Below are 9,120 nucleotides of genomic sequence, written 5' to 3'. Positions count from 1 at the left end.
GTCATAGAACGCCGACAAGCACGGTTCCAACGTTGAGAACGCTCGGAGATTCGCGCCCTTTTCGCGTCCTTTGTTTTTGAGAATTCCGAGATCTTTCAAGGATGCAGTGATGGATCCTCAACGAGCCAAAATACCCACAATCCCTTGCGTTCACACGCTGTGCGTGATATAAAAAAATTGCCTATAGAAAGCAGTACACATTACTTTACACAAGTGAAGTTATTTGAACGTTTTCCGAAATATGCAAGGAAGTGTTCTAGCAAGGCTGCAGCCTTCCCTTTGGGAAGCAGCTGGAGGCTCCGGGAGGGACGTGGCTCCATGGCTTCCTCTTTCTTATCCAGTGTTTTAGCCCAACGCTGAAACATTGTTCGATGTTGAATGCCTTTGCGTGGGATCAGAGAGGGCTACAGTGAGGACCGGTGCCAGGGTGCCGGTTTGAATCCTCTTCTTCCACGCAGCTCGGCTCCACAATGCCTATTGAGGAGAACGCAACAAGTTTTTACAAGTTAGGAGTTAACTCGTTTGAGCCCCCATCCCTTCGGGAACAGAGGAGTGTTGTTGAGACGCCGGACTGAGTAAAGCACTTAATGACAGGCAGGATTGTCTCGCAGCTCTCCAGTTCCACCAAGCCTCCTGGAATCAGCTCCTCTCCCCGTTTCAATGGCGCCTTTCAATGGAGGGGCAGAGGAGAGAGAGAGGGGGGAGAGAAGAGAGAGAGAGGGGGGAGAGAAGGTCCGGCTGGGATTGTGTCTGAGGCTCTCTTTGTCTGCCCTGTTGTAACAAACTCCCTCGCACACACACACCCCGTCACATCCCACACACACACACACCCTCACACAACACACATACCCCATCAAAGAGACACACACATACACACACACACACTCCCACCCCCTAGCACAAACTCGTACACACCCACACCGTCACACACACAGACACACCCCAACCAGTCTCTCTCACACACACACACGCACACGCACACACACACACACACACACACACACACACACACACACACACACACACACCCCTCTGACCTTGTTGGTGTTTGAGTAAAGAGACAACCAGTCGGTTCCACTTCTCATCGGTCGAACCCACACCGAGACACCAACAGTTTTACCTTTCATCCCATCAATTAAATCTATGTTCATCTAGTTCCTCAAACACGCTTCAGGCGTGTGTTTTGGACCAGTGCCCCAGAGAAGCCCCCCTTAAACCCTGCGACCAGTGACTGGGAGCAGACTGATCCCTGGGAGGGCCCAGGCGTTCGCCCTCCTATGCCGTTGAGGTACTGGTCTGTGTTTGTGGACCAGGACCGGCCCTCGTGGGTTCTGGTCAGCAGACGACGGCGTCGAGGCGTCAGGGCTGTCAGCAGCCAGCTGTGTGTGGCGCCTGCCGCCCCCCGCCCCGTGGGCCGTGCCGGCTCACTGGTTCCCCTGATTGCTCACGAGCTTCCCAGAGGAGTGCGTGGATGCTCTTTAGGAATTCTTTGGTGGAGGCTGTTAATCTGTGATTGACCTCCCCCCCGATCAGGTTAGGCTGAGCTCGGAGATGAGGGCCTGAGACGCGGTTAAGCCGGCCTCCTGGCCAGGGCCCAGCGTCCCAGAGGGGGATGATGGGAATGTTTGGAGGAGCGTGTCCGGAGCCGCATGCCATCACTAAGATGAGGATCTGCTGTGGTAACGCGGTCGCTATGGTGGACCCGGAGCCTTTGTTTACAGCCCCAGACCCGGGTTCAAGTGTCCCCTGTTTGGCCCTGCTGGAGCTGGACGTAGCGAGCTCCCCCTCCCCCCCCCCCCCGGCGCTGAGGCTGACCTGGGCCGTCCCCCCCAGCTCTCCCTGGCCTCACCTCCCTGCCTGGCCCCCCCATCAGTCGCCCTCATTAGCCTGTCACTGCGCCGCTTCGGTTACAGGAAGGACCTCCACACACCCCTCCCCCCACTTCCTCCGGCTCCCACGCTAATGAAACCGGCGGGGCCTGGCTGCTGAGTGACGCAGGGGTGGGGGGGGGGGGGGGGGGGGGTGCTCGTCACAGAGTGAGGAGGGCAGGCTGCTCGTCAGCCTGCCTCCTCGCGTGTGCGTGTGTCTGCGTGTGTGGGGGCGTGTGTGTGTGAAAGCGATGGCACTAGACCCGTGATTATCAACCCTTTAATCTTAATCAGTTGAAGGATTCTGGAAGTACTTCAGGGGATCCCGGTGCCTAATCAAATTAGACCCTATTTATCTAACGAGTGGGACGGGGTTGGCTGGTTTTGATGTACGTCTTTGTTCCAATGTCCCGAACACGCTCTGAGAGCAACCGGAAAATCAGCCAGAGTTTGGCTGCTGGGCCGGCCGTTCGGCTGCCATACGTTCCTCTGGCTGCTGCCGCTGCCAACAGCCTTGTTCCAGGGCAGCGTCCGGTCCTCAGCTGGCCAGGACCTGCTCACACATTCACATGGAAGACACGTGGGCTACGAGGTGTAGCACCCACACCCCCGGAGCACCCAGTGGGGCCGTCCAATTCATCTTAGAAATGCATTGAGAAGGTGTGTGTGTGTGTGTGTGTGTGTGTGTGTGTGTGTGTGTGTGTGTGTGTGTGTGTGTGTGTGTGTGTGTGTGTGTGTGTGTGTGTGTGTGTGTGTGTGTGTGTGTGTGTGTGTGTGTGTGTGTGTGTGTGACCAGCGCTGTGTGGGGATTACCAGTATCACCGACCCGCCAACAGCTGTCCGCCGTCTCTGTACCGGTGACCTCCTGGCCCCGAGACTCCGGGGTTCAAGTGCTGAGCGACGACCTCGTTTCCACATGCGCTCAAGGAAGGAACAAGCCGGGGGTCAGGGGTCGGGGGCCGGGGCCTCCTGGGGTAGGGATCAAGCAGGAGCCACCAGACGGGAGGGGCCGGAGGCAGCTTACGCCGGCTCTGAGCTCTGCCGGGGGATCAGCTGCTCGTGTCTGACCCATATGTCCCCGTCCGGTAATGCACCTCTGCCCGCCGTCGCTGAGTCACGCTCCCAGCGAGGGGACTCAAGGCGGGCCGTAGGGCGTGAGGGCAGCGCTGGGGGGAGAACAACGCCCAGACACCGGGCACCTGACCCGGGGGCCTTCCCCCCCACCTGACCCGGGGGCCTTCCCCCCACCTGACCCGGGGGCCTTCCCCCCCACCTGACCCGGGGGCCTTCCCCCCACCTGACCCGGGGGCCTTCCCCCCACCTGACCCGGGGGCCTTCCCCCCCACCTGACCCGGGGGCCTTCCCCCCCACCTGACCCGGGGGCCTTCCCCCCACCTGACCCGGGGGCCTTCCCCCCACCTGACCCGGGCGTTATGGAGGAACTGAGGCTACAGAGGCCCCCCCCCCCCCCCCCCAAGACTACGCCCCCATTACTCTGAGGATGGGGTTTAACGCAGGCAGGAACAGAGCGTGGATTCTCGGGAAAAGTGGATATCTGCCAAATGTTGGGCCTGATTAGATGGAGGTCTGGGTAGTGCTGTATCTCTCACTAATCCCATCAACCCAGGAACTCTAAAGGAGTTCAACAAGCTGGAGCTCACCATCGTTCTTCCAACCCAACGTTAAGTGGTGCTAGAGATGGCTGCTGGTCCCCTCAGGTGAGCTCACCTGTAGACAATGCAGGGAATGTAAAGTATGGGCCAGCCAAGAGATGAATGGTGACAATCGACCCAGCCCTGATGGTGTTATGAAAACAAGAACATGTAATCCAATGATGGAGTGAACCTAGGACACACACACACACACACACCCACACACATATACATGCACATAAACATTCCAACTCTTCATGAAGCCTTTGATGGAATTACAACTCATTCCAACATGATCCCCAGATTGCCGGCACATGGTAGTTATCATGACGATACTCACTGACTTCCTCTACATGCCGGAGAGAGGTGTGTGTGTGTGTTTGTGTGTGTTTTAGCCGATGTGTGTGTTCGGAAAATTCTAAAATCGGTCCGTGGATCATTCTAAAATTCATAATTTAGCTTTTATTGGCTGGTTGGATTGATCGACTATGAAAACCATTGACGAACACCAACAGCAAAGGGGTTCATTCCCCGACAACAGATCCATACACGGCCTCCTGAACGGTGATATCTGTAAACCCATACTGTGTGTGTGTGTGTGTCCGCGGCGTCGTGTCTTCGTAGCGCCCGCTCCTCTCTCGGGAGGCATCGTGTGTCCAGTGCGCCCCCGGCCCGCCGCCTACGTCTTCGCGTGTCTCACACACCGCTTGCGCGGCGGCCGTTCCCATGGCAACGAGCACAGGGCGACGGAGAGCTGTGCGAGCAGCACTGCCGCGGCCCCGGGTGAGAGGGGGGGGGGGTGGTGCTGCAGAGAGGAGGAGGCCAGCAGTCCGTGGCTTTGATGCGTCGATGTGGTCAACGCGTGTCCTGCTACACGCATCGTGCTTATTGCACGCTCTACTAACACTTTGGGGAGGCAAGGGATGTTCTAAGTCAATGTACGGATTATGTCTAAGACTCGGATATTCTCGTCTTAAGAAACCGCTTCCAACGTCAGGCGTCCGCCTGACGTTGGAAGCGGTTTCTTGAGACGAGAACATCCGAGTCAGGGAATCTCCGGGTTAAACATCCGCCTGTATCGATCCGCCAGCGATCGATCAGAACCTCTCGGCGTCTTGTTTATTTATAGCCTACAAAAGGGATCCAACTATAAACGCAGGACGGTGGCTCTTCTGAATCTGCCTCGAGTGTGCAAGCAAGCCGTTCCTCAAACCCACCAACGCCGGGTAAATAAAGCGCTCTTTGTCGTCCTCTCCTGCGTTGACTCCTTCCACCTGGGAGCCCGATGCATGTGGCATTCATCTGTGAACCACGGGGAAGGAAGCGCTCTCTATTTACATGCATTCCTTCCAGAGGGAGGAAGAGACTTCTCCACCTCCTAGTGTGGAAGTGGGACACACACACACACAGACAGACACACACACACACAGACACACAGACACACAGACACACAGACACACACACACACACACACACACACACACACACACTCTCTCTCTCTGCAGGGGGTCGGTCTTCCTGCGGCAGCCCTGTGTGTTTTAATTACGCAGACTGTGAGGCAGAGTTTCCCACGTGGATGCAACACAGCCACACACAAACGTTGTTCCCGCCCAGCGTCCTGGGACCCCTGGCCCCTCTGGCACGCATTCATTCACTCGCTCACTCGTTCATATTCCTGGGCTACGACGGGTTGCACCTTTCAGTCAGGTTCAAAAAGCGCATAGGAATAGGCACTTAATGTATTAACTTATTGTTATTTGTACGTCCTGGCACAAACATAGTACTTAGCGTTGTGTAGCATCTTAAGATTCTTATCCTAGCTATCTCTGTAGTATACGGGGAATGGGTTAACCTAGTGATTGTTTGTGCTTGGCACTTGGTTCTATCCTTACTGTGCCGACAGGGATATATATTGTTTTTTCTCTTTCTTTTGACAAATGTACTTATTGTAAGTCTCTTTGGATAAAAGCGTCTGATAAATGCCCTAAATGTAAATGTGAATGTAGGAATACTTTAAATGATGTGGGTTATCCCCATTTCATATTGAAACTGGAAGTTCTATTTTCTAAATTGTATATCACCTCATTTCACAATAATTGACAGTAGTAATTCGCAGGAAGTTGAAGCTCAGGCCGAGGGGAAGTGACCCAAAGAGGAAGTGATGCCTCGGTCATTAACGGGGCAGGGCTGGGCTCTGAGCGCCACATGGAACCCAGGAGGTTCTCCTCCCTCCAGGACGGAGCGCGGTGCTGGATGTGACGTCACACCGTCATGTGAGCGCGGCCCTCATTAAATCATCCGATGATGGCAGAGAGAGACAGTCGGCCTCTTCTTCCTCTCCCCCGGAGTGTGCCAGGGGGATCATGGCCCCCATGAAGGGAATGAACCTCTGATTTCCATGTCTTTGCTGAAAGGCTCTTGGTTCTAATTCTGTCCCTGGGAGTCGCATGATTCTCATTGTGTTCTGGAGGATTTAGAATTAGCCTCCTCTTTTCTCTCTCACACACACACACACACACACACACACACACACACACACACACACACACACACACACACACACACACACACACACACGCGCACACACAGCCACAGTCACAGTCACAGTCAGACACACACACACAGTCACACAGTCACTCACACACAAACAGTCACACACACACACGCAGTCACACACACACACGCAGTCACACACACACACGCAGTCACACCCCTTCCTAAAAGAAACACGGATTACATGAACACGCATAGTATGTCCACCCGCACGCTCAGACACAAAGAGACAAGCTCACAAACAAACACGCAAGCTCAGACTAACACAGACATGCTTTCAAACACACACACAGATCCCTGTGTGTCTCTCCCTCCCTCACTCTGCTACAGACTCTGTTTATATGCTTGGCCCCGCGGGGTAAGTAGGCCCACATCGATCACTATTGATCTAAAAGTGTATTGGGCAGCTCATAATGGGGTCCCCCCCGGGCCATGTCTGTTCAGTGTCTCTCCATCCATCTTGTATTAACCCCTTAAACCTGTTCGTCACAACGCACAGGGACATAAACACGCCCTCTGAGTACTCCGACCTCTGCTCCTCACACAATGTCTTATGAGACCAAGTCCACTTAGCTTCTGTTTTCCGAACCGATTCGGCTGCATAAATCACAAACGTTTGTCCACTGTTGCTGTGTGTGTGTGTGTGTGTGTGTGTGTGTGTGTGTGTGTGTGTGTGTGTGTGTGTGTGTGTGTGTGTGTGTGTGTGTGTGTGTGTGTGTGTGTGTGTGTGAGAGAGAGAGAGAGTTGGAAGCACTGTAGCACCCATAGCCATCGTCTGGTGAACAATAGAATCTCTGACCTGATAACAGTGGAATCGTAGCAGCTTTTGTTACGCACACACAAACCCACGCAGACGCAACGTTTTGGGCAGTCTATTGCTAGCCAAAACTCAGAAGGGTAACGGAGTGTTTACTAGAGGAATCTGAAGAATGTGAGACATCGTGGAGCAGTTTACTCGTTCAGCCGGTGACTCACGGGGCTCAGCGTCCAATAAAGGGGAATCCAGTTTAACCATGTTGGCATTTCACACCAATAAATCCAAAGGTGACTTCATTCTCTGCTTCTCGTTTCAGGAGTGAAAACCTGGACCTCATCGCCCTGTGGACTTTAACTACTGGCCTTCCCTGCTTCACCTGCAGAGACTGAGGTGTGTGTGTGTGTGTGTGTGTGTGTGTGTGTGTGTGTGTGTGTGTGTGTGTGGGGGGGGGGGTGCACGCGCAAGTGTTTGTGTGGGCGTAAGTGTGTGTTCACTTAATTGGACATTCGTCACCTGCTCTTGACACTTTGTCAGATTGCACCCCATCTGGTTCTCTCACTACAACACAACACCTTTTGTTAAAGCACTGATACCTGTGGTGGTTGTTGGCCTCCGTTCCACGCACCTGTGTGTGTTTTGGCATGACACCTGCCCTGACTCACGGCGCTGATCTGGGACCCAGTGCCTCTGCACTCTGTTGGGCCCACACCGTGGTACGGAGTAGCCGCCCAGAGGGGAGGCTAGAGGCTCGAGGGCACCGGGGTCCTAGAGTAACGATGTGTGGTACATTGTTATTGGCTATATTGAAGCGACTGGCTATCAGCTAGCACTGCAGTGGATTAATAGCCTCTTGGATGATTTGCAAAAAAGTGGTCTCACTGTACAGAACACAAAGACACACAGGCATTAAACATGACCCGACATCTGTCTTCTGGGAATATTCAGCCGTACAACCGGACCTAGCATCTGTCCTCTCTTTATATTTACCTAACCCTACCTCTTCCCCAGGGCCTCCTAGGAAGACAGAAACACGTTATATTTATAGCACTCATAAAAGTCCTCAAACTGCACACACACCCAGCCCAGTGTGTGTGTGTGTGTGTGTGTGTTGTGTGTGTGTGGGTGTGTGTGTGTGTGTGTGTGTGTGTGTGTGTGACCTCGCGCTGAGGCTGATGTCAGCTGAAGAAGAGTTCCCTGTAGGATCAACGAGGTTCCTCACAAAAGTTTTTCGAGAGGATAGAAACATTTTAGTCAGGACACGATGAATCCACAATCCACTTCCTCTCTCTCTCCTCTCTCTCTTCTCTCCCCTCTTCTCTCTTCCCTCTCCTCTCCCATCTCCTCTCTCCCCTCTCCTCTCCTCTCCCCTCCTCTCTCCCCTCTCATCTCTCCCCTCTCCCCTCCCATCTCCTCTCTCTCCCCTCTCCCCCTCTCCTCTCTCTCCTCTCTCCCCTCTCCCCTCTCTCCTCTCTCCTCTCTCCCCTCTCCCCTCTCCCTCCCACTCTCCACTCTCCACTCTCCCCTCCTCTCTCCCCTCTCCCCCTCCATCTCCCCTCTCCCCTCTCCCCTCTCCTCTCTCCCCCCCTCTCCCCTCTCTCCTCTCTCCCCTCTCCCCCTCCATCTCCCCTCTCCCCTCTCCCCTCTCCCCTCTCCCCTCTCCCCTCTCTCTCTCTCTCTCCTCTCTCCCCCCTCTCCTCTCTCCCCCCTCTCCTCTCTCCCCTCTCCCCTCTCTCCTCTCTCCCCTCTCCCCTCCTCTCTCCCCTCTCCTCTCCTCTCTCCCCCTTCATAATGAAGGCGTGACCCTGACTCATCACTCGTCAGTACTGATTGGTCTGTGGTAGAATCTGCGTACATCACGGGTGACATCACGGATGACATCAGAGGCTTCCAGGGAAGTCCAACGTAACCGTGACGACAAGGTGGGGTCAGGGGTCACGCCGAGGGGTCCCTCTGTCCGTCTCTCGGACTGCAGCGCTGCCCTCCTCGGGGCGTTTCTGTTTGAGGAGCGAGGTGGGTGACAAACGACAGGAAGTGACAGCGGTGACCTCACGGTGACCTCACGGGTGACCTCACGGGTGGGGTCCCCCAAAGGCCGGTGGCCAGGTCCGGCGAGGGCAGAAGTAAAACGACCTCAGATTGGAGAAGCGCCGTCCCTCCCTCCCTCGGTGCCCCCTCTCCTGACGGTTTCACTTCCCGCGTCCGTCTCTGTTTACCGTCTGAGCGCCGTGGTTCCAAGGCTCCAGTGATCGCTGTGCGGTATCACTTCTGGATTGTTGATAATGCGGACGTC

This window comes from Gadus macrocephalus, chromosome 16 (assembly GCF_031168955.1).
Source record: "Gadus macrocephalus chromosome 16, ASM3116895v1".
In the NCBI taxonomy this organism is placed as follows: domain Eukaryota; kingdom Metazoa; phylum Chordata; class Actinopteri; order Gadiformes; family Gadidae; genus Gadus; species Gadus macrocephalus.
This window is presented reverse-complemented; position numbering follows the sequence as displayed.